This window comes from Mobula birostris, chromosome 11 (assembly GCF_030028105.1).
Source record: "Mobula birostris isolate sMobBir1 chromosome 11, sMobBir1.hap1, whole genome shotgun sequence".
Classification (NCBI taxonomy): domain Eukaryota; kingdom Metazoa; phylum Chordata; class Chondrichthyes; order Myliobatiformes; family Myliobatidae; genus Mobula; species Mobula birostris.
In genome coordinates, this window is record NC_092380.1 from 47,794,655 (window position 1) to 47,818,844 (window position 24,190).

Consider the following 24,190-nt stretch of genomic DNA (forward strand, 5'->3'; position numbering starts at 1 on the left):
CAGGAATGACTGAAACAGTTCTCCAGAAGCTTCTAATCTTTTTGTAACACTGTCCCGAGATTTTGAAGATGCTCCTTGTCGTCCTCACTGGTAACAATGATGCCATCCAGGCAACACTGGGGGCCTAGGCAGCCCCACAGCACCTGGTCCATAGCCCTCCACCAGTGTGCAGGTGCAATTGCCCACTAAAGCCCTTTGTTAGTGCCCATGATGAGAAACTCCCTGGAGTCCTCCTCCATTCCCATCGGTAAGCAGACCTCAGCCAAGTCCCAGTGTTTTTCTTCAGAAAGCCTTATGAAGATCTCCTTTATTCTGGGCTGAGGGTTTTAATTCACCCTCAGCACTGGGCTGATGGTAACCCCAATATCACCACAGAAGCTGATGTACCCATTCTTCTGGACCACTGGGATAAGTGGCTTTGTCCATGGGCTTCACCCAACCCCAGAAAGAACTCTTTCAGCTTCCGTGTAATCCATCCCACCAGTCACTTCATTACCTCTGCCTTAAATATACATGAAGACTTGACCTCCACAGCTGCCTGTGGCAAAAGAAATTCCTCCTTATCTCCATTCTAAAAGGAAGCCTCTTTATTCTGAGTCTGTGTCCTCTGGTCTTAGACTCTCCCACCATAGGAAATATCCTCTCCACATCCACTCTATCAAGGCTTTTCACCATTTGATAGGTTTCAATGAGGAAACACCTGATTCTTCTGAATTCTAGTGAATACAGGCCTCACCAGTGCTTTATAAGGTTTCAACATTACATCCTTGCTTTTATATTCTACTCCTCTTGAAATGAATGCTAACATTGCATTTGCCTTCCTCACCACAGACTCAATCTACAAATTAAACTTTATGGTATCCTGCACAAGGACTCCCAAGTCCTTTTGCACCTCCGTTTTTTGCATTGTCTCTCAATTTAGAAAATAGTCAAACCTTTCATTTCTTCTACCAATTTTTTCCCAACAGTGTATTCCATCTGCCATTTCTTTGCCCATTCTCCTAATCTGTCCAAGTCCTTCTGTAGCCTCTCTACTTCCTCAAAACTACCTGGCACTCCACCTGTCTTCATATCATCTGCAAACTTTGCAACAAAGCCATCAATTTCATCATCCAAATCATTGACATATAACGTAAAAAGAATCAGTGCCAACACAGACCCCTGTGCAACACCACTAGTCACCAGCATCCAGACAGAAAAGATTCCCTTTATTCCCACTCTTTGCCCTCTGCCAATCAGCCACTGCTTTATCCATGCTAGAATCTTTCCTGTGATACCACGGGCTCGTAGCTTGTTAAGCAGCCTCATGTGCGGCACCTTGTCAAAGGCCTTCTGAGAGTCCAAATACACAACTCAACCGATTCTCCTTTGTCTATCCGGCTTGTTATTTCTTCAAAGAATTCCAACAGATTTGTCAGACAAGATTTTCCCTTGAGGAAACCATGCTGACTATGACCTTTTTTATCATGTGACTCCAGTACCCTGAGACCTCATCCTTAATAATCCTTCCCAACTACTGAGGTCAGACTAACCGGCCTATGGTTCCCTTTTTTCTGCATTTCTCCCTTCATGAACGGTGGAGTGACATTTGCAATTTTCCTGTCTTCAAGAATCTAGTGATTCTTGAAAGATCATTTCCAATGCCTCCACAATCCTTTCAGCCACCTCTTTCAGAACTCTAGGTTGTACAGGTGACTTCAGACCTTTCAGTTTCCCAGGAACCTTCTCTCTAGTTATGATAACTTCACAGTTTGTCTCCTACTTTGTTCCATTTTCTGCAAGTTTCGCCTTTAAATCTGCATTGGTCTGGTGTAGGTGAACTGCTGCCACAACAGTAACAGAATGTGTTTGGTCAGGTTGGCCTCAGTCGAGATGCTACAATTTTATTCATGCTCACTTTCATTCCTGACTGCAACTCAGTTGTGCCTGTCTGCTGTTTCCATTGATACAACAACTTCAACTGTTCTTTTCAACTGGTTCTATCACATCTGAAATCCTAACTGCCCACTACCCTGGACCCCCATCAATTTGCCTATCGCACCAACAGGTCAACAGAGGACGCCATCTCCACGGCACTTCACTCTGTCCTGACCCTCCTGGACAGCCCCAACCCTTACGTCAGAATGCTGTTCATTGACTTTAGTTCGGCATTCAATACTGTGATCCCCTCCAAGCTAATCGCCAAACTTCGCCAACTTGGTATCAGCTCATCCCTCTGCAATTGGACCTTGGACTTTCTGACTAACAGACCCCAATCAGTTAAGTTAGACAACCTCTCCTCCTCCACTCTCACCCTGAACACCGGTGTGCCTCAAGGCTGTGTGCTGAGCCCTCTTCTGTACTCCCTTTTCACCTATGACTGCGTTCCTGTACATGGTTCTAACTCCATAATCAAGTTCGCAGACGACACCATGGTGGTTGGCCTGATCAGAGGGGACGATGAGACAGCCTACAGGGACGAGGTTCAGTATCTGGCTGCGTGGTGTGCCGACAACAATCTGGCCCTTAACACCCAGAAGACCAAGGAGATCATTGTGGACTTCAGGCATGCTAGGAGCCACACTCATGTCCCCATCTACATCAACGGAGCTGCAGTGAAGCGTGTATCAAGCTTCAAATTCCTTGGTGTCCACATTTCCAAGGATCTCACCTGGTCCCTGAACTCCTTCATTCTGATCAAAAAGGCGCAACAGCGCCTTTATTTCCTGTGGAGCATCAGGAAAGCTCACCTCTGTCCCAGGATACTGACGGACTTTTACTGCTGTACCATTGAGAGCATACTCACCAACTGCATCTCAGTGTGGTATGGCAATTATCCCATATCGGACCACAAAGCACTCCAGCGTGTGGTGAAAACTGCTCAGCGGATTATCAGCACCCAATTGCCCACCATTGAGAACATCTACCATAAATGCTGCCTGGGCAGGGCGAAAAGCATTATCAAGGATGCCTCTCACCCTAACCATGGACTTTTTACTCTCTTCCCATCCGGTAGACGCTACAGGAGCCTCTGCTCCCACACCAGCAGGCACAGGAAGAGCTTCTTCCCTGAGGCTGTGACCCTGCTGAACCTCTCATCACAGCGCTAAGCAGTATTGCACCCATATTGTACTGTCTCAGTGCTTTTATATTTGTGTGCTGTAGCACTTACTTTTTATTTGCAGTTATTTTGTAAGTAACACTATTATTTGCATTTCTGGTTAGATGCTAACTGCATTTCATTGGCTTTGTATCTGTACTCGGCACAATGACAATAAAGTTGAATCTAATCTAATCTTTTGTTGTGCTTCAATTTGAATGCTTTCTTCTAAGATTTACAAACTAAATGATCTCTCAGTGCATCATTGAGCCCATCATTGAACTGACAGTTGTCAATATCTTCAATTCAGCCTCATATACTAAAATGTGTTGGCGTGTGACCAAGTGGTTAAGGCATTCGTCTAGTGATCTGAAGGTTGCTAATTTGAGCCTTGGCTGAGGCAGCATGTTGTGTCCTTGAGCAAGGACCACACATTGCTCTGTGATGACACCGGTGCCAAGCTTTATGGGTCCTAATGCCCTTCCCTTGGACAACATCAGTGGTATGGAGAAGGGAGACTTGCAGCATGGGCAACTGTTGGTCGTCCATATAACCTTGCCCAGGCCTGTGCCCTGGAAACCTTCCAAGGCGCAAATCCATGGTCTCATGAGACTAACGGATGTCTATTATACTAAAATGGATTCCCTTCCTTTTCATTCCACTTATGAAACCAAAGTATTCTGCAAACAACAATGCCTTCAGTTCTGAATTCTCCTGCATTAATTTCACAATGTCAGCAAAGTTCATTTCTGCTGGTTTGGTTGGAGCAATCGAATGTCAAAGCAAACTGTATACCTTTAAACCCAATGCATTCACAAAATTAGTATGTGTTTCTCATTGGCTATTTCATTTGCTTCAAAGTACTGTTCATTCTATTCAGTATATAAAATCCAGTTATCTGCAAAGTAATCAAGCACATCAATCTTTTTGATGTAGCCAGCCATTTCTGCCTTTTTATGATTATTATCACCCTGTATTCATTCCTTATGAACCCATAAATTTATTCCCAGCTCTCTTGTTCTCCGTTGAATTCTTCCATTTTGTGCCTTTTTTTAACCTTGATCGTATCTTTCCTTCTGAAGAGCATGTGCTGCGCTGCACTTGTTTTTGTTTACTTGCCATTCCTCGGATGCAATTTTTTAAAAATTCAAGTGTCTTGGGTTCATTTTAAAAATACCTCGTAACCAATGTAATGTTTTGTAAATTCAAATCATTAAACTAATTCAAAGGAAGACACAGTAGTCCAAAATGTGGCTCTAACTTTGTGTTTTCCTTTAAGTGAGGCACATATGTTCACATGATAGCATGATGACATATACAATTTAAGTATTTTACATATAACCCTTAATTAATTACTATTTAAACAAATAAAGAATGTTTAATCAAGAACATATGTGCAATATTATTCAATTATTACTGAAATATTTAATACACAACAATTGGTATTACGGATTTGGGCTCTAATGGGCTGGATAATTCTCGATTTAGCCCAGGACTCAATCCCTCACCAGTTGCCTCCCCCAGCCTATGATCTTCATGCCTGCCTAATTTTGGCTCTGGGAGCCCAAGTGAGCTTGTTGCCAGCCCAAGAATTCTGAAAGCAGCAGCTTGGCCTCAGGTGGTGAAACCTGAGGCGCTGCCCACAAACTTTCCCCACTCCCCCTTAGATTTCCTGGCTAAAACTGTCAGTGTTCTGGGATCATGTTGAGTTGTCAACATCGAGCGCATTCACAAACATTCAATGACATGGGGCACACACAAAAATATTGGCAAGGAAGTTGGAAAAAATAAATATTTTAAACACCAATATGGTAGCCCCATGCATTAAAGATGAATTAAAATCAATCAGCCAAATTGAAATAAATGATAGTGATACAGATCTTTACCTCTCTCTCTTGCTGGAGCTGATTTCAGCTGAATGGGGAGTACCTTGGTTCCGGTGGGATTAACTAGGATACAGGTTCAGGGGCAGTTTTCCTAGCACAAGGGCTCGGTAAACTGTGGAAGACGGTGATGACGCTGTGCTCTCCCTGAGGATCGAATGTAGGGACAGTCAGCATCACCAGCAGATTTAGGTTGTCGCTAGCCCTGGGTATCATCACCTCCAAGGGAGTATCCAGTGAAGAACTGGCGTTTAGACCTGCCCAGTATCACATCTTCACAGAATTACCCATGATTTTGAAGGATATTTACTGAAAACATTTGCCCACCTTAAATAGTCCTGCTCCATTAAGCTTGCCCTGTTTTCAGTTTGCCATAGTGATGATCTCTGCACCAAGCACTTACTTTACCATTAGGGAGGAGTAACTACTGCTATGATGGTAATCAGAGGTACTTTCTAACATCAGGGAGGAAGTACAGGAGTCTGAAGACCCACACTCAACATTTTAAGAACAACTTCTTCCTCTCCACTGTCAGATTTCTGAAAAGTCCCTGAACCCATGAATCCATTGTTGTTCCTCTTTTGCATCATTGTTGTATTTTTGTAACTTACAGTCATTTTAATGTCTTGCACTGTCTGGCTGCCCCAAACCAAGAAATTTCATGAATGATATTGTACAAATCCACCTCCTCATTACCTCAGCCTCTGAACCAAGATGAATTCCTCTCCATTGTTCAAATTTCCTTTGATTTTTTTAATGTTTGTTGCTGTTATGTCTAAGCCAGGCTGCTGAAATATGATCTTTCTCGTGGGAATTTCTGAATCAAAATCCGGTTTGATCCTCTTACCGCCTTTTATTGGCTTTCCTCTATCATGTCCTGTTTAAGTCAAGAGAAAATAAGAAGTTGGACATTGGATATATCCTTTAAATTTGAAGAAATCTGGCGACCTTTTATTCAATGTTCTGTAGCCTTTTCTGATCCTGTGCAGTGGCCCGTCCATACCAGACGGTGATGTAACCAGTTAGAATGCTCTCCACAGTACAACTGTAGAATTTTCCTCGTGTATTCGGTGACATACCAAATCTCCTCAAACTCCTAATGAAATACAGTCGCTGTCATGACTTCTTTGTATTTGTAGTAATATGTTGGGCCCAGTTTAGACCTTCATGGATATTGACGCACAGGAACTTAAAACTGATCACTCTTTCCACTGCAGACCCTTGATGAGGACTGGTGTGTGTTCCCTCCACTTCTCTTTCCCGAAGCCCACAATCAATACTTTGGTCTTATTGATGTTGAATGCATGGTTGTTGGTATGATCTATCGTGCACCTCATCACCTTCTTAGATTCTGCCAACAATAGTTGTGCAATTGGCAAATTTATAGATGGTTTGTGAGCTGTACCTAGCCATAGACTTGGGTGTAGAGAGGATAGAGCAGTGGGCCAAGCACGGATCCTTGAGGTGTGCCTGTGCTGTGTCAGCGAAGAAGGTGTGTTATTTCTAATCCGCACTGACTGTGGAAAAGTCAGGATCCAGTTGCAGAGGGAGATACACATGCCCAGATACTGAGGGTATGATGGTGTTGAACACTGAGCTAAAATCAATAAAGAGCAGCCCAACATAGGTACTCTGTTGTCCAGGTGATCCAAGGCTGTGTGGAAAGCCAGTGAGACGTTATACACTGTAGACCTATTATGGTGACAGACAAATTGCAACAGGTCCAAGTCTTTGCTTTGGTTGAAGTTGATTTTGGGCATAATCAACTTCTCAAAGCACTTCAAACTTCAAAAGTCATAGTATATTTATTAACAAAGTACTTATATGTCACCATATACAATCCTGAGGATCATTTTCTTGCAGACATTCACAGTAAATACAAAGAAACATAATAGAATCAATGAAAAGAATACACACAACAAAGAGGACAAACAACCAATGTGCAAAGAACTGTGCAAATACAAAAACTAGAAAAAGTAGAACAAAGGGATCTGGGAATACAGGTCCATAATTCATTCAAAGTGACATCACAGGTAGATAGGGTTATAAAGGAAGCTTTCGGCACATTGGCCTTCATAAATTAATATATTGAGAACAGATGTTATGTTGAAGTTGTATAAGACATTAGTAAGGCATAATTAGGAGTATTGTTTGCAGTTTTGGTCACCTACCTACATGAAATGCAAACAAGGTTGAAAGAGTGCTGAGAAAATTTATAACGATGTTGCCAGGACTGGAGGACCTGAGTTATAAGGAAAGATTGAATAGGTTAGGAATGTAGAATGTAGAAGATTGAGAGGAGATTTGATAGACGTATACACAATTTTGAGGGATATAGATAAGGTAAATGCAAGCAGGCTTTTTCCACTGAAGATGAGTGGGACTACAACCAGAGGTTATGGGTTAAGGGTGAAAGATGAGAAGGTGAAGAGGAACATGAGGGGAAAGTTCTTCCCTCACAGGGTTATAAGAGTGAGGAATGAGCTGCCAGCACAAGTGGTGCATGCGAGCTCAATTTCAATGTTTAGGAGAGTTTGGATAGGTTCATGGATAGAAGGGATATGGAGGGCTATGGCCTCGATGCAGGTCAATGGGAGTAGACAGTTTAAAGGTTTGGCACAAGCTAATGGGCCAAAGGGCCTGTTTCTGTGCTGTACTTGTCTAAATAATAATAATAAATAATTAAATAAGCAATAAACATCAAGAATATGACTTGCAGAGTCCTTAACAATGAATCCATAGGTTATGGAATCAGTTCAGTGTTGGGCGAAGAGAAGTTGAGTGACATTATCCCTCTGATTCGAAAGTTTGATGGTTGAGGGGTAATAATGGTTCCTGAATCTATTGGTGTGGGACTTAAAGCTTATGTAGCTCCTTCCTTATAGTAGCAGTGAGAAGACAACATGGCCCGGAAGGGTGACATCTTCGATGATAGGTGTTGCTTTCCTGTGACAGCACTCCTTGTAAGTACACCCAATAGTGGGAGGTAATTTATTGTGATGGGCTGGGCTGTATCCACTACTATATGTTCTCTTTTCCATTCCAGTACCAGGCTACCATACAACTGGCACTCTACTCTCCACCGTGCACCTAAAGAACTTTGTCAAAGTTTTAGATGACATGCTGAATCTGCACAAAGATCAGAGAAAATAGAGGTGTTGTTGTGCCTTCTTTGTAATGGCACTCCCGTGCTGGTCAGAGCCTCTAAAGTGACAGTGCCAGGGAATTTCAAATAGCTGACCCCTCCACCTCTGATCCTCCAATGCCGCCTGGTCCATGGTCCTCCAGTTTCCTTCTCCTACAATCAATAATCAGCTCTCTGGTTTTGCCAACATTGAATGAGAGGTTGCTGTTGTAGCACATTGTGTCACAGTAGACATGAGAACAACTGGGCGATAGTCATGGAGGCAGCTTACCATGCTCTTTTTGGGCACTGGTATGATTGATGCCCTCTTGAAGCAGGTGGGAATCCCGGACTGCTGAAGTGAGGGATTGACAATGTCCTTGAACACTCCCACCAGCTGACTGGCACAGGTTTTCAGTGCCCTGCCAGGAACACCAACAAGGCCTGATGCCTTGCCCCCTTGAAAGGTATTCCAATGTCGGCCTCCAAGACAGAGATCACGGGGTTGCTGGATGCTGCAAGAATCACCACAGTTATGCAATTTCCGTTCTAAACCGAAACAAAATGATAAGTTAAACTGGCTGAACTACTCTCACTAAATCCTATTCTGGAAGCTTGGATGCTGATTCACTATTGTGACTTGTCAAAACATGTCATTTGTTTCCAAAGAAATTCTCAAGCATTTGACACACATATTCAAATGTTCAATGTAATTGATTTGTTAATTTTTGTCTTCCAGTCCAAAGAAGATATGATCAAAAAATGTGCCAAATTTCCAAAACAAAAATGAAATTTTACTAATTGCATCAGACTACTTCTGATTCATTTCCCAGTAATATAACCCTTGACTATTTTGAAGACCTTTGGTTTAATGTGATTTTCCAGCTTTTACAGAATATATTTAAATGAGTTCTTAAAAATTATGAAAAAAATCACAGAAGTGCAGGAATTTGCTCGAATCGGGAACAAACAGCAAACTGCTGGAGGAATTCAGTGGTTCAAGCATGTGTGAAGGCAAAGGGATAATCGATGTTTCAGAACCATCATAGCTTGTAGAAGAGAATTCTGTGTGGACTGGTCAGTGAAAAGCTTCAGACACCAGCGAGGTGTTAAGGTGAGGAGTTTTAAAGGAAATATAACTTCTTCATAGGAAGTAGCTGATATCTGGAAATCACTGCCAGAGGAAGTGATGGAATCTCATACTATTATAGGCATTCGTTAGTCTCATGAGACCATGGATTCGCGCCTTGGAAGGTTTCCAGGATGCAGGCCTGGGCAAGGTTGTATGGAAGACCAGCAGTTGCCCATGCTGCAAGTCTCCCCTCTCCATGCCACCGATGTTGTCCAAGGGAAGGGCGTTAGGACCCATACAGCTTGGCATTGGTGTCGTCGCAGAGCAATGTGTGGTTAAGTGCCTTGCTCAAGGACACACACACTGCCTCAGCTGAGGCTCGAACTAGCGACCTTCAGATCACTAGACGAACGCCTTAAACACTTGGCCACGTGCCAACAATCTCATACAATCAATGTATTTAAGAGGTATTTAGACAGGCTAGACATTGAAGGATACCGTCCTAATTCAGGTAAATGGGATTAGCGCGGATGGGCAGAAAGGTTGACATGGACTTGTTGGGCCGAAGAGCCTGTTTTTGTGCAAATTAATGATTCTGTGACATCCTTCCTCTTGCTCCCAAGCAGAAGCTTGAATAATGTATCAGAGAAGGAAGTGATACCTACAGTTCCCTGGGCTGAGAGAGGTTATTCAAACCTCCTGGACAACGGTTTGCTAATTCCCACAGGGCAGAAGGATATTGAGTGCCAATATATCTTTTTTTTTAGATTCCGTAGAAACCATAGAAAAATTGCAGCACAGAAATAGGCCTTTTGGCCCTTCTTGGCTGTGCCGAACCATTTTCTGCCTTGTCCCACTGACCTGCACACGGACCATATCCCTCCATACACCTCCCATCCATGTATCTGTCCAATTTATTCTTAAATGTTAAAAAAGAACCCGCATTTACCACCTCGTCTGGCAGCTCATTCAACACTCCTGCCACTCTCTGTGTGAAGAAGCCCCCCCTAATGTTCCCTTTAAACTTTTCCCCCTTCACCCTTAACCCATGTCCTCTGGTTTTTTTCTCCCCTTGCCTCAGTGGAAAAAGCCTGCTTGCATTCACTCTATCTATACCCATCATAATTTTATATACCTCTATCAAATCTCCCCTCATTCTTCTACGCTCCAGGGAATAAAGTCCTAACCTATTCAACCTTTCTCTGTAACTGAGTTTCTCAAGTCCCGGCAACATCCTTGCAAACCTTCCCTGCACTCTTTCAACCTTATTTATATCCTTCCTGTAATTTGGTGACCAAAACTGAACACAATACTCCAGATTCGGCCTCACCAATGCCTTATACAACCTCATCATAACATTCCAGCTCTTATACTCAATACTTTGATTAATAAAGGCAAATGTACCAAAAGCTCTCTTTACGACCCTATCTACCTGTGACGCCACTTTTAGGGAATTTTGTATCTGTATTCCCAGATCCCTCTGTTTGGGCATCGAGGGAGAGAGGAAGAGGAGAGCCATCCGCAATACCACCGATGCGGCAGAGAGGGCCTCAAGATGGCTGTGGCTCAAAAGAGGGGAGCCATGGAGTCATAAGCAGCTAGCCATCTGGACACAAGCTGGGGTCTGATCAGCCCCGGCTGGGTCACCTGGAGGAGGTTGTATGATGTTGAAAGACCCGAAACACCCGATGATTCCAGGAACATCACTGAAGATGTGTCCAGAAGCATCAATAGGTGTATGTACACAGCTTACACCCTGAGTTCATCAGTGACAACCAGGAAAGACTGGGTGACAACCACGAAAAGAGTGGTGACAACTGGAGAGTCAGTGACAGCCCAGAGAGACGGCAACCAGGGCAGAACGGGTTGGCAACCCAATCTGTGTCCTCTAAGAGGAGGACCCCCACAAAAGCCACAAAGAATCTAAGGAAAAGATACCCCCAGGGGTGCCCGAGAGGGGGGGAGGATGAACACCCCAGTCGGATGGACACAACGACATCAGACCCAGGCAATGAACAAACGATGATGAGGAAGCAGTGTGCATGTGGCAAAATCTGCAAGAACGATCGCGGCTTGAAGATCCACCAAGCGAGGATGAAGTGTTTGGCGGGAGCAGGAGCAGCACAACGCGCAGGTGTCCAACCTGGTGAGACGAAGGAGGGGCCAGGCCCGGAGTCACCCCATAGTGCCCGGAACCTCCAAGTGTTGCAAATTAATCCCTCGAACATGAAGTCTAACAGGAGGCAGATCAAATGGCCTGCAGCTAACATGACTTCACTGTGGAAGCAGTTTGATAAAGATGTTAACCAAATTCTGGAGGCAACGGTGAAGGGAGGGGTTGATAGGAAGTTGCAAGCCATGACAAGAATTATTGTCAGTATCACAGCTGAATGGTTCAGAGAAGAGGAAAAGGAAGGCTCCAAAACATCTTACTCGAAGAACCAAAGAGCATTGAGGATCCACAACATCAGGCAGGAGATGAAAGCACTGAAGTCCCAATACAAGGAGGCAGGAGAAGAGGAGCGTATTGGCTTGGCCCAGCTGATGTGCATACTACGAAAGAAGATCAGGGTCCTCCGCCAGGCAGAGTGGCATCGGAGGCGGCATCGTGAAAGGGCCCGAAAACGTGCTGCCTTTATCACCAACCCCTTCAAGTTCACCAAGGAGTTGCTGGGCGAGAAGCGCAGTGGGAAACTGGCCTGTTCGCAGGAAGACATAGACCAACATCTGAAGAAGATACATAATGATCCTGAAAGAGAGCAGGAGTTGGGAGAGTGCGACATCCTAATAGACCCACCTGAACCGGATGTGCAGTTCGACATGTCAGAGCTGCAACTAAAGGAAGTCAGAGAGGTTGTCCACAAAGCAAGGGCAAGCTCGGCTCCAGGACCAAGCAACACCTCATACAAAGTGTACAAGAACTGCCCCAAACTCCTGCTGCATCTGTGGAAGATCCTGAGAATCTTCTGGAGAAGGGGGAAGATCCCAGAACAGTGGAGAGTGGCTGAAGGGGTGTGGATCTCGAAGGAGGAAAATGCCACCCAGATAGATCAGTTTCACATCATCTCCCTGCTGTGTGTCGAGGCGAAGATCTTCTTCAGTGCAGTTTCCAACCGGTTGTGCACCTACCTAGCAAAGAACACCTATATTGATACATCAGTCCGGAAGGGTGGCATTTCAGGGATGCCGGCCTGTCTGGAGCACATCGGTGTGGTGACACAGCTCATCAAGGAGGCCAGAGAGAACAAGGGTAACCTGTCAGTGTCGTGGCTCGACCTGGTGAATGCACATGGCTACATTCCGCACAAGCTGGTGCAGCTCACACTGACCAAATATCACGTCCCCAGCAGAATCAGAGACCTTATCGCTGATTATTGCAGCAACTTCAGGATGAGGGTCTCTTCAGGAGCAATTACATCAACCTGGCACAAGGTGGAGATCGGCATCATCACAGGGTGCACTATCTCAGTGACACTGTTCTCCCTAGCCATGAACATGCTCACTAAGTCTGCTGAACCAGAGTGCAGAGGGCCCAGAATGAATTCAGCTCAACGGCAACCACCTATCAGGGCGTTCATGGATGACCTCACAGTCACCACAGAATCAGTCCCAGGCTGCCGGAGGATTCTGCAAGGGCTCGAAAAGCTGGTGGAGTGGGCCCGGATGCGTTTCAAACCTGCCAAATCAAGATCGATGGTGCTGAGGAAAGGGAAGGTGGAGAACAAGTTCCGGTTCAGCATCGCAGGCACAGCCATCCCAACCGTCACAGAAAAGCCAGTCAAGAGCTTAGGCAAAGTTTTTGACAGCTCTTTAAGGGACACAACATCCATTCAGGTGACCTGCACTGAGTTGGATGGCTGGCTGAAATCTGTGGACAAGTCTGGCCTACCTGGGAAGTTTAAAGCCTGGGTGTATCAGCATGGCATTCTTCCCAGAATCCTGTGGCCCCTCCTCGTCTATGCAGTTCCGATCTTGACAGTCGAAACCTTAGAGAGGAGGGTTAGCAACCACCTCAGGAGATGGCTAGAGCTGCCAAAGAGCCTGAGCAGCATCGCACTCTATGGACACCACAACAAACTGCAACTGCCCTTCAAATCCTTGGAGGAAGAATTCAAGGTAACAAGACCCAGAGAGGTGCTACAGTATAGGGACTCACGTGACCCGAAGGTGGCTAGAGCAGGGATCCAAGTAAGTACTGGCAGGAAGTGGAGGGCAGAGGAAGCTGTTCAGGAGGCAGAGGCGAGGTTGCGTCACAGGAGGCTGGTGGGAGGGGTCACACAAGGCCGAGCTGGGCTAGGATCCTTTCCAACTCCCCAAATGGACACCAGAGGGAAGGAAAGGCGTCATCTAGTTCAGGAGGAGGTGAGAGCAGTAGTGGAGGAGATGAGAGCTTGCAAGGCAGTGGGAATGAAGCAACAGGGAGCTTGGACAAGATGGGAGAATGCGGTTGAGAGGAAAGTGACCTGGGCTGATCTTTGGAAAGCCGAACCACACCACATCCAATTTCTCATCCAGGCAGTGTACGATGTGCTTCCAAGCCTATCAAACCTGCACACATGGGGCAAGGCAGAGTCATCTGCGTGCCCACTGTGCTCCAAGAGAGGAACCCTGGAGCACATCCTCAGCGGCTGTGCAAGGGCACTTGGTGAGAGACAGTACAGGTGGAGGCATGATCAGGTCCTGAAGACTATCGCTGAAGCCGTCAGTACAGGAGTTGAGTGGGCAAAGCGGTCCCGAACCTCCAAGCAGACCATTGCCTTTGTCAGAGCTGGGGAGCAGCCAATACCTGCCAAAAGAACATCTGCAGGCATTCTGACCTCTGCAAGGGACTGGCAGCTGTTGGTGGACCTCGAAGGGCAGCTGAAGTTTCCCAACCATATCGCAGCCACCACCCTGCGACCAGACATTGTCCTTGTGTCTGAGTCGACTAAGCAAGTGGTGCTGCTGGAGCTGACAGTCCCATGGGAAGATAGCTTGGAGGAGGCCTTTGAAAGGAAGCTCTTCAAGTACGCAGGACTGGTCAGCAACTGTCAGCAGGCTGGATGGAGAGCGAGGTGTCTCTCAGTGGAGGTTGGTTGTAGGGGATTCATAGCCCGTTCTTTAGTTAGAGCCTTCAGCATTTTGGGCATCGAGGGAGAGAGGAAGAGGAGAGCCATCCGCAGTACCACCGATGCGGCAGAGAGGGCCTCAAGATGGCTGTGGCTCAAAAGAGGGGAGCCATGGAGTCATAAGTAGCTAGCCATCTGGACACAAGCTGGGGTCTGATCAGCCCCGGCTGGGTCACCTGGAGGAGGTTGTATGATGTTGAAAGACCCGAAACACCCGATGATTCCAGGAACATCACTGAAGATGTGTCCAGAAGCATCAATAGATGTATGTACACAGCTTACTGCACTCCTCAGTGCCTTACCATTTACCCTGTATGTTCTACCTTGGTTTATCCTTCCAAAGTGCAATACCTCATACTTGTCTGTATTAAACTCCATCTGCCATTTTTCAGCCAATTTTTCCAGCTGGTTCAAATCCCTCTGCAAGCTTTGAAAACCTTCCTCATCGTCCACTACGCCTCCAATCTTTGTATCATCAGCAAATTTGCTGATCCAATTCATAGAGTAATACTGCATAGAAACTGACGCCTCAGCCTACTGAGTATGTGTTAAGAATCAAGCACTCACTAACACTAATTCTAGACAGACTGTTTTTATATTCCACCATAGAAAACATCCTATCCAGATACATCACAGCTTGGTGTGTCATTTGCTCTGCTTGGGACTGCAAGAAACTGCAGAGAGTTGTGAATGCATGCCCAGATCCCATTTTTTTAGATATTTACAAATAAGAGACTTTTTAAATACCATGCTGCCTACGTTTCCGATTTCATACTCAACTGACATCTCAGAAAAAATTTTAGGCTTAAATCCTTATCAGAAGGGATTAATAGCAACTATTTATGATAAAATTATGAAAATACAGCCAGGTATATCTGATAAAATTAAAAATGAATGGAAAAGGGAACTTCAACTTCACTTACCGATAGAGAAATGGGAGAAAATTTTTCAATTAGGTAACTGTTCCTCTATATGTGCTAAACATATGTTGATACAGTTTAAGGTAGTGCATAGGGCCCACGTGTCTAAAGATAAACCAGCTCGTTTTTACTCTCATATAAGTCCTGTTTGTGACAGATGTCAATCTGAGGTGGCTTCTTTGATTCATATGTTCTGGTCCTGCCCTCGCTTGGAAAAATTTTGGAAAGATATTTTTGATATTATTTCAACAGTTTTGCATTTTGATTTACAACTCCATCCTATTACGGCAATTTTTGGTTTGCCAATGACGGAACATAGTTCTTTATCCTCTTCAGCCTGTCGTATGATTGCATTTGTTACATTAATGGCCAGTAGATCCATTTATTGAATTGGAAAGAGACCAATCCCCCGACTACAATTCAATGGTTTTCTCAAACTATATCATGTTTAAATTTAGAAAAAATCAGAAGTGTGATTTTTGATCCTTTGGTTAAATTTGAAGAGACTTGGAAGCCATTTATTCAACATTTTCATATGATGTAGTTTGACCTTTTCCGAATCCTTTTTATTAACTTAGAATATATGAGTAGAGGAGCGGAGTTGATGAATTAATGAATGTATTTGATCTAATATATTGGTTCAGCCCTGTTTTGTTCTGTTTGTTTTTTTCTGTTGTTTTTTGGGGTTTTCTTTGTGATATCCCTTTCTTTTTATTTTTTTTCTCTTCATGATTAATTATATTAAGAATTTGGAGGTCTATTACACTTGTACTATTTGTAGTTTCTCTTGTATATGTTTATCATCAATAATGTAATTCCAATCTCTTTATATCACTATTGTTATTATGTTTATGAACTTGAAAACTAATAAAAAGATTTAAAAAGAAAGAAGAGTTGTGAATGCAGACCAGTCATTATAGAAACCAACATCCCCTCCACGGACTCCATCCACACTTCCCGCTTCCCAAGGAAAACAACCAGCATACTCAAGGACCCCTCCTGCCCCAGTCATTCTCTCCTTTCCACCCTCCTATCAGGAAGGGGCGGTACAAGAGCATAGTGGTCAGCACAACGCTTTACAGTACAGGTGACCCAGGTTCAATTCCAGCTGCGGCTTGTAAGGAGTTTGTACGTTCTCCCCGTGACCCTGCGGGTTTCCTCTGGGTGCTCCGGTTTCCTCCCACAGTCCAAAGACCGGTTGGTACTGCAGGTTGATTGGTCTTTGTAAATTGTCCTGTGACTAGGCCAGCATTAAATTGGGGAATTGTTGGGCGGTGAAGCTCAAAGAGCTCACTCCACACTGTGCCTCAATAAAACAAAAGTATAAAGCCCTGGGAGTCGAACCACCAGAATCAAGACAGTTATTAGACTCTTTAATGGACCTCTCATGTGATAAAGGATGATCTATTGAACTCCTGATCTCTCAGCCTCCCTCACTTTCCGTTGTATGTAACACTATATTCTCCATTCTGTTTTCTTCCTACCACCTCAATGTACTCTGTAGGGCACGATCACATGCAAAACAAAGAAATTTCTACTGTGTTTCAATATAGGTGACAATAACAAACCATGGCCTACACACTAGGAGAACTTACAGCGATCAGTCAGTCTACCAACCTGCATAGCCCTAGGATGTGTGAGTTTGCACGTACTGTCTCCACAGAGATATCAGCAGAGGTCAGGGTCAGATCCTTATGGAGTGAGGCAATAGCTCTGATCCAATTCCACAACCTGCAAACTAACTTTCAAAAACTCTTTACAACTCCTTCTCTCAGTATTTTTTCTACCTTAAAGTTTGTCTTCTTTCATAGAGTACATTGTCACTCTTAGTTTATTTTTTTTTTTGCAAATTATATTGTATTTCTTTTTGCTCTGTAAGTACCTGCAAGAAAATGAATCTCAGGGTAGTATATGGTAACATATACTTATTTTGATATAAATTTACTTTGAACTTTGAATTACTACCTACACCAGTGGTTACTAGGTAGTTGTCCTGAAGAAAGGTCTCAGCCCGAAAAGTTGACTATCTATTCATTTCCATAAATTCTGCCGGACCTGCTGAGTTCCTTCAGCATTTTGTGCATGTTGCTTTGGATTTCCAGCATCTGCAGACTTTCCTGTGCTTGTAGTTGCTCAGAAGATTATACAGTTACAGAGGATGAATGTCTGGTTTGTGACCGTGAGGCTGCGGTCAGATTTTGCCTCTAAAGCACGGGCAGTGGATGAACGATGAGAGAGCAGTCTTTTAGATGAAGGGGTAAGCCAAAGGACTTAGTTCTCTGTCAAGTGGATGTAAAGGGTCCTTAGGCACAACTCACAGAACAGTGTGGGAGGTGGTCCTCATTACTATGCTGCGCAATATCCACCCCTCAACTACATCATTGGACCAGATCATTATCTCATTGTAACGTCACTGTGAGAGGGATTTTTCTGCGTGTTGTCTCATTTCCTACACTACCAAGATGTGATGTAGTCTATTGGCTGGAAAAAGTATTAGAACTAGCTGAGGTAAGCTCGGATGAATACAAAACCCTTCTTGTTATTGACCAGAAAACCCAGATATTCCTAAGTGACACAGGCAAGGGTGAGACCCATCCGACCTCACCAGTGAGATATCTGACAATTCTCTCTGCTCTCTCATACCTTACAATGTTCCTGAGGTTTTGCAACTGAAGGCTTGTAAGGACATTTAGGAACATTGACATCTCCATGAATATTATTCCTGCTACTTCAGTGAGAAATTCCCTCACTTTGTTCATTAACTTCCAGAGACTTCCCACACATTCCCACCCCCACATCATCTCCAGTCTTTTATCCTTCTCTTCCTTCTTTTGAATGGTAATGTTAAACTTGTTTCTACCTTCATTTGGAAGGTACATTTCAAATCATAGAAGACAACAACTTGGAAAAATTCCTCTTTGTAGCTCTTTAATTTGTGCCTGGGGGTGACCGAGTTGCCACTGTAAATATTTCTCCCCTCTCAACTGCTCAGGCTTTTGGCATCCCTATCATATCTGTGCCTATTCTTTGCTCAAGGAACAACAACATCAGAGTTCTCCAAACAGCTCCCTGCATGCTCTCCTTTCTCAACCTTCCTCCAGGAATGCAGTATATCCTCCTGGCTCTTTCCTTAAAGCTAAATCAATATTGTATCCTTCATATTCTTCCTACAGTAATGTGTTAAATTTCTTCTGCCTTGTAACTGCCAGTTTCTCCAATCCACATGCTCTGTGATTTATTGCTATTATTTTCACCACTTACTGTATTTGTTAAGATTTGTATCATCCAACAATATCCACTTTTACCCTGGTCTAAGTCTTTACAACAGCAGTCATGTTAATGAGCAGCCCCAGGGAGCACAGTTGTATCAGTCCTCCCAGTGTAATAACTAATGTGCTCCACAACTCTCTGTACGTTAGACATCATAACTGCTTCTTTAATGTCAAGACTTAACCAGCTGCTTAACGTAATATTTTGTAAAGTGCCTTTCAAACTCCAAATCGACATCACCTTCATCAATGCTGTTACTTAAAGAACACAATCAATTTCAATAAAATTTGCCTATAACATATCTTTGACTTTTATATGATATGTGTGATCTCTGAGGTTCAGAGTGGAGACTGATTACAGAATTTCTGCATTAGAATTTCACAAGTCAATATGCCTGCATTTCACTTGTGCTCACACACACATTCAGGCTCATTGTCTGAAACACATATCGACATACACACGTAAATACACTGACAAATACACATGTGCTCACACATACGCACTCAAACACATACACTCACACATGTACATATTTACATATGCATACACACAGATAAACACTGACATATGCACATGCACACTCATGTATACTCATTCACACACATATGCACTCACACATACTCACAGATAAGTTCACACATTCATGCTTAGACACACAGATGCTGTCAATCACACAGGCATGCACGCACTCAGATATTCGTTCGCAGGTGACAGGTCCATACTCAATTTTACACATACTGACATGTACAGATATACTGTACATAGCTCTTATGTATGCAAACATGCACACAATTACACATACACAAATACACATTCTTAGATGTTCGCAGACGCAAAGATTTTTACTCCCTTACATTGTGGAACAGATGATTTAAACAAGTTCAAATTCAATTCATACACTTCCACATACACACTTGCACACATGCATTCAGTTATAGCCTTTGATGTATGGTAATTGTTGATTCTAATTTGGGTTTTCATATTTCCCATTTCTATTTTAGGGGGAGTTGCCAATGACTGTGATGTACAGTACACCACAGATTACCTTAAGTACAACCAGTGGCCACATCAAGCCTGCTGGACCTCTGTGTGTGTCCCACCTCAGTGTCAGGGTCCCTAGTGAACTCCAGTGCAGGGATCACAGAGCCTTCGGCAATTCAATCAAAACAAAACATTTATTACAGTAATTAACCAGCAAGACTATCAAGAAACTACCAGGCAAATTATACAGAATCCAGAAGAGCTGAAATCACTCACAATACCCAGAATAACTCAGTTTGAATTTCACCAGACAAGGGTCCACAAAGACTGAGCAAAGTGGCGCTGGAAAGCCTCCCCTGAAATAAACCCTGGGGTACAGAGGGATTTAAGACCAACCAGACAACCCAGGTGTCCAGACGAAGCAACAACTCCCAAAGACAACAACTACACTGCAAAACATTGAAAATACCATGCTAATTAAATTATCCCAAATTGAGTAAAAGCGATAAATACAAAGAGAGCTTAAATATCCCCATGAAATCAAATGAACACCTGGAAATCAAAGTGAAAACCCAGAGCTAGCCCAAAGACAAACAATTGCACATAAAAGGTAAATGTTCCAAGGAACATTGCATACAATACAACCGATGTACTAACTCAATAAAGAAAAAAAACGTTTAGTCAGAGCCTATGACTAGCTGGGAGGTGAAGGGCGAGCCCCTAGTATGCTGCACTGTCTTATTTTAGTTAGTTAGACTGCAGTACATTTTTGTTGGTCTCCCTATCTCTTCAGTCCACCTGTCAATAAATTAACTTGCTTGTGCTAATGAAATGCTGGCAGCAGGTCAGAGGAATGAGTTAAGTGTGTTTTTCCCCTCTGGTGCCAGTGGACATATGAACCAAGCATTGAAAACGATGGCCTCCTTACCATTCTGTTATACTGAGGAACATTTCCAGAGCTATTGCTTTATTGCAGATTTCCAGCATGTATGATATTATATCTTGGCATGCCTTGTCTATGACCAATATTTCTAGAGGAGTTCTGTGCAACGAATCATGTTGAAAGGAAGTCTTCACCCATGCCATTCTGCTGGCTAATTTAGAAACTCTAAAAATGATTGCAACATCTTTCTGGTGAAACACAAAGACAAAGCCCAAACAAATTAACTCCAAATACCAGGGACTAAAGGTCACAATTTCATGCAGAATATCTTCAAAGATAATACTGCTCAGATGTTCACTGTTTGTCTGTACATGTGACAATCGTAAATTAATATAAATAATTCACATTAATTACAAATATTTCACTGTTTCATAAAAAATTAAGGAGATATTGGTAACACATCCTACAAGGAACAAGTTATATACAGGAGTGAATGTTACTGCGCTTGTATTTTCACAGAAATTGGAGATATTATTTTCCCACCCTCAATTTATAATTTCTATAGGGAATGGACTTTCAAAAAAAAGTTAATTCAAAATTTAATGATTATTTATACAAAATGTACGCACAAAATGCTAAATACAATTTGGAGAGGACAAAAACAGAGAAACGGGGGAATACCTGCAGACTTTCTCTTGTTACAGAAATGAAAGTGAACGGTGCCAGGTTGGTAATTTTACTCTGCAGCGAAGCGTTCCATTAACGGAGCGGAGGATGGCGTCCCGGCAGAGTTAAGAGCTAGAAAGGGGCAAGGGACTGCACTGTAATCTAGAGCAACAGACAATCTGCTGGAGGAACTCAGCGGGAACGTGGGCAACTCCTTTCCTACCACAAATGCTACTAAGCCGCTGAGTTCTTCCAGCAAATTGTTCGTTTGCTCTCGAATTAACAACCAAGCAGGCACCGCGTCTCCATATCAAGCCAATTATGCAGCCAAGCGTCATCATAATTCATTGCATTTTGAATAAAAGTGTTGTTGCGAAGTTTCTTAGGGGAGATCTGAACATATTCAACATCTGTGTACTCGTGACTATAAATGTTAGCATCTGGTTCTGTGCGCTTCAGATAAAGTGGGATTCTTTCTCGAGTGACTGAAGTGTTGAGGAATGTCAATCTCTCCCCTCTTTGCACAGAGATTCTGCACCGAGGGTAGAGATCTGACCCATGTCTGACCCCTGAGCAAGCACAGTGTCCAGCCCCACTGCCCCAGTGGGACACTGCTTTCAGAGGCCGGCGCACGGGGATAGGGATGGTCCGCTCTGCCGAACCTCCGGCGCCATGTCGGCAACACCGGCGGAGCTGGAGGCAGTGGTGTTTCGCCCAATAAGCCAGAGGTTCGGTTTGCAGCGCCGATCTGCTATGTACTAGCGTTCGGTATAGTCCAGGCCGAGGGTTGCAGCCCTTGGCTAAGTAGGGTCATGTGCACCTACACCACATAATCCTCTCTCTCCACTGACAGCTCGTGTCTGCTTTCCTCTCTCCCTTGTGTGTCTTCTTGCACTCTCTCCCCCCCATCCCCTCGACCCGTTGAGTTCTTCCAGCACATTGTTTGTTGCCCTTTTACCCCCCGTTTCAACACCTCTCTCCTTGACTCAGCTAAAGTTTTCCATGTTAAAAGTGGCTGCTCCACAGCCAGACTGCTGACTAATTTTAAAAAAAGATTCCTTTCCATTCCTCTCTGGTTACTGGGTCTAACTGGGGAGCAGGGAGACGGGCAGAATCCAAGATAAATAAATCCAATCGATCCATCGTATTGCAAGCGGTGGTACGAAAAAGAAATTTAGAATCGGACCGCACAAGTATTCGTTCGGTCCTCCATCATTAACACGAAAATCAGAGTGTTCTCTCCCCCTGTGGGGGAAGCCGGAGGAGTGGGGTGGAGGGCGACCATTCACCTGTCAACCGGACCGAGCATCCCTTTGTCGCCACTAGCGCTCACACATGCAGCCTCTGCTCAGGACCTGCGAGCTGAGCACAGCTCATGGAGAACACAGGCCGGTGAATCCTCAGCTTTGCCCGCAGGCAGTGGGGAACACAACCCCTGTCCATTGTGGCCCCAATTTCAGAAAAATCTCGGCACAACTCTCCTGCTGGTTCTTACGCCAGTTAATCGGCGGGGTTTCCCTTCGCTCGACCGATTGCTGGGTCTAACAGGACAGACACGTGGAATAACCCCGCGTATGAACACTGCCTTCATCAACAAAAGCCGAAATGTCTAGTATGAAAGAAAACTCACCTTCCTCTTCAAACAGGGTTTAAATCCCCAAACCTGTTCCTTTAGACAGGGTCTGTGTGTGTGTATCTGTGTGGTCGAGATTAGAGTGCAGTATAGTCCTACAGCCAGCGATGCCTCCTGGACCTCCTCGGAGTCAGGGTGCCGTGGAATTCTCCGTCTCTGGCAACGGGGCAGATAGGCTGTGCTCGGTTGGGTATCTGCCTGCGCCTGATGAAACGTACAGATGACACCATTAAGCCAGTGTGCGCGCTGCCTGGGATTTACACCAACCAACCCCTCTCTCACGTGCTGACATCACTCGCCTTTCCTGATTCCCCCGTAAATCCCTCGTCTCAGCACGCTACGGTATGCATCGCTAGCCGCCCAGCTCCCTCAAAGACACGGAGGACTCCCATCATTCATAATTTACCTTCACCTCCTCAATGTCTGCAGTCAATCACCAGCCGGATATTTTATGCCTTTTTCTTTTGTTTCTTTAGTTATATCTGGACACAATCTAACGCACCCCTTTGGCTTTCTTCTTAATCAGGCTGCAAATATATCTGGGCTCTGACCCTCTTAATCCGTGTGCGCGCGCGCACACACACATAGACACTCTCTCACACACAAACACACACACACACACACACACACACACACACACACACTCACACACACGCGCGCGCACACACACACACACAGACACTCGCACACAGACACACACAACACATACACACAGACAGAAACACACACACACACTCACACACACACAGACACAGACACACACACTCACACACATTTGTACACAATCACTCACAGACTCACACAGACACACATTTGTACACATTCACTCACAGAGACACACACATTTACACACGCAGACACACACATTTGTACACATTTACTCACACAGTCACACACATACACACCACACACATCACAGACACACACTAACATAAACACACGCACACACCACATAGACGCACAAACTTTACCTCACTCACACACATATGCACTCACACATCACACACACACACACATATTCATACACACATCAGACAGACGCACATAAATCTCACTCACACGCACATCACAGACGTGCACACCACACACACACACACACACACACACACACACATACATATACACACATTCACACGCACATCTCACACAGAGAGAGAGAGAATTCATCCTGTGGAGTGAGCTACTGTTTAAATAGCTTCAATTTGGGAATACAATTAATTACTTTCGCCCTGGAGTGCGCAGACGGAGAGGAAGAGAGTGGATTTAGGTGTGTGACAGTTAGATTTCACTCCTCTCCTCACCGAATGGACCATTTTCGTCACAAACTGCAGGGAGTGTGAACTAGTGAACTGACACCGCAGACCTTGGTCAGCGTCTCAGCAGGGTGGGATTCGGGTACTGGGAACCGGGAAAGTGGAGCGAACGGAGACGGGATCGAGCTGAACTCGGGGCAGGAAATCCGAGACGAAAGGGAGAATATTTGTGGGGGGAAAAAAGCGAAGTATATTTCAGGTCAATGACCATCTCCGAATTCCAGGGAAATGGTGTAAATGGGGACAAAAGCGGAAAAA

General features: G+C 44.3%; 1 protein-coding gene across 9 annotated transcripts in view; it reads right to left on the reverse strand.

The window, feature by feature from the left end:
- The window catches only part of LOC140205059 (excitatory amino acid transporter 2-like), a 351,029-nt gene extending 327,519 nt beyond the window's left edge, over nt 1-23,510 (reverse strand). For 5 of the 9 annotated variants that reach the window (XM_072272187.1, XM_072272183.1, XM_072272182.1 and 2 more), the window contains exons 1-2: nt 22,617-22,895; nt 20,366-20,568 (exon numbers count right to left, since the gene is read on the reverse strand). The gene's annotated coding sequence lies outside the window, so the exon portion shown is untranslated. Of the gene's footprint in view, nt 1-20,365; nt 20,569-22,616; nt 22,896-23,025 lie in introns of those variants that run through there. The other 4 variants (XM_072272188.1, XM_072272185.1, XM_072272186.1 and 1 more) reach the window with 2 other exon arrangements.
- Nucleotides 23,511-24,190: the final 680 nt, after the last annotated feature.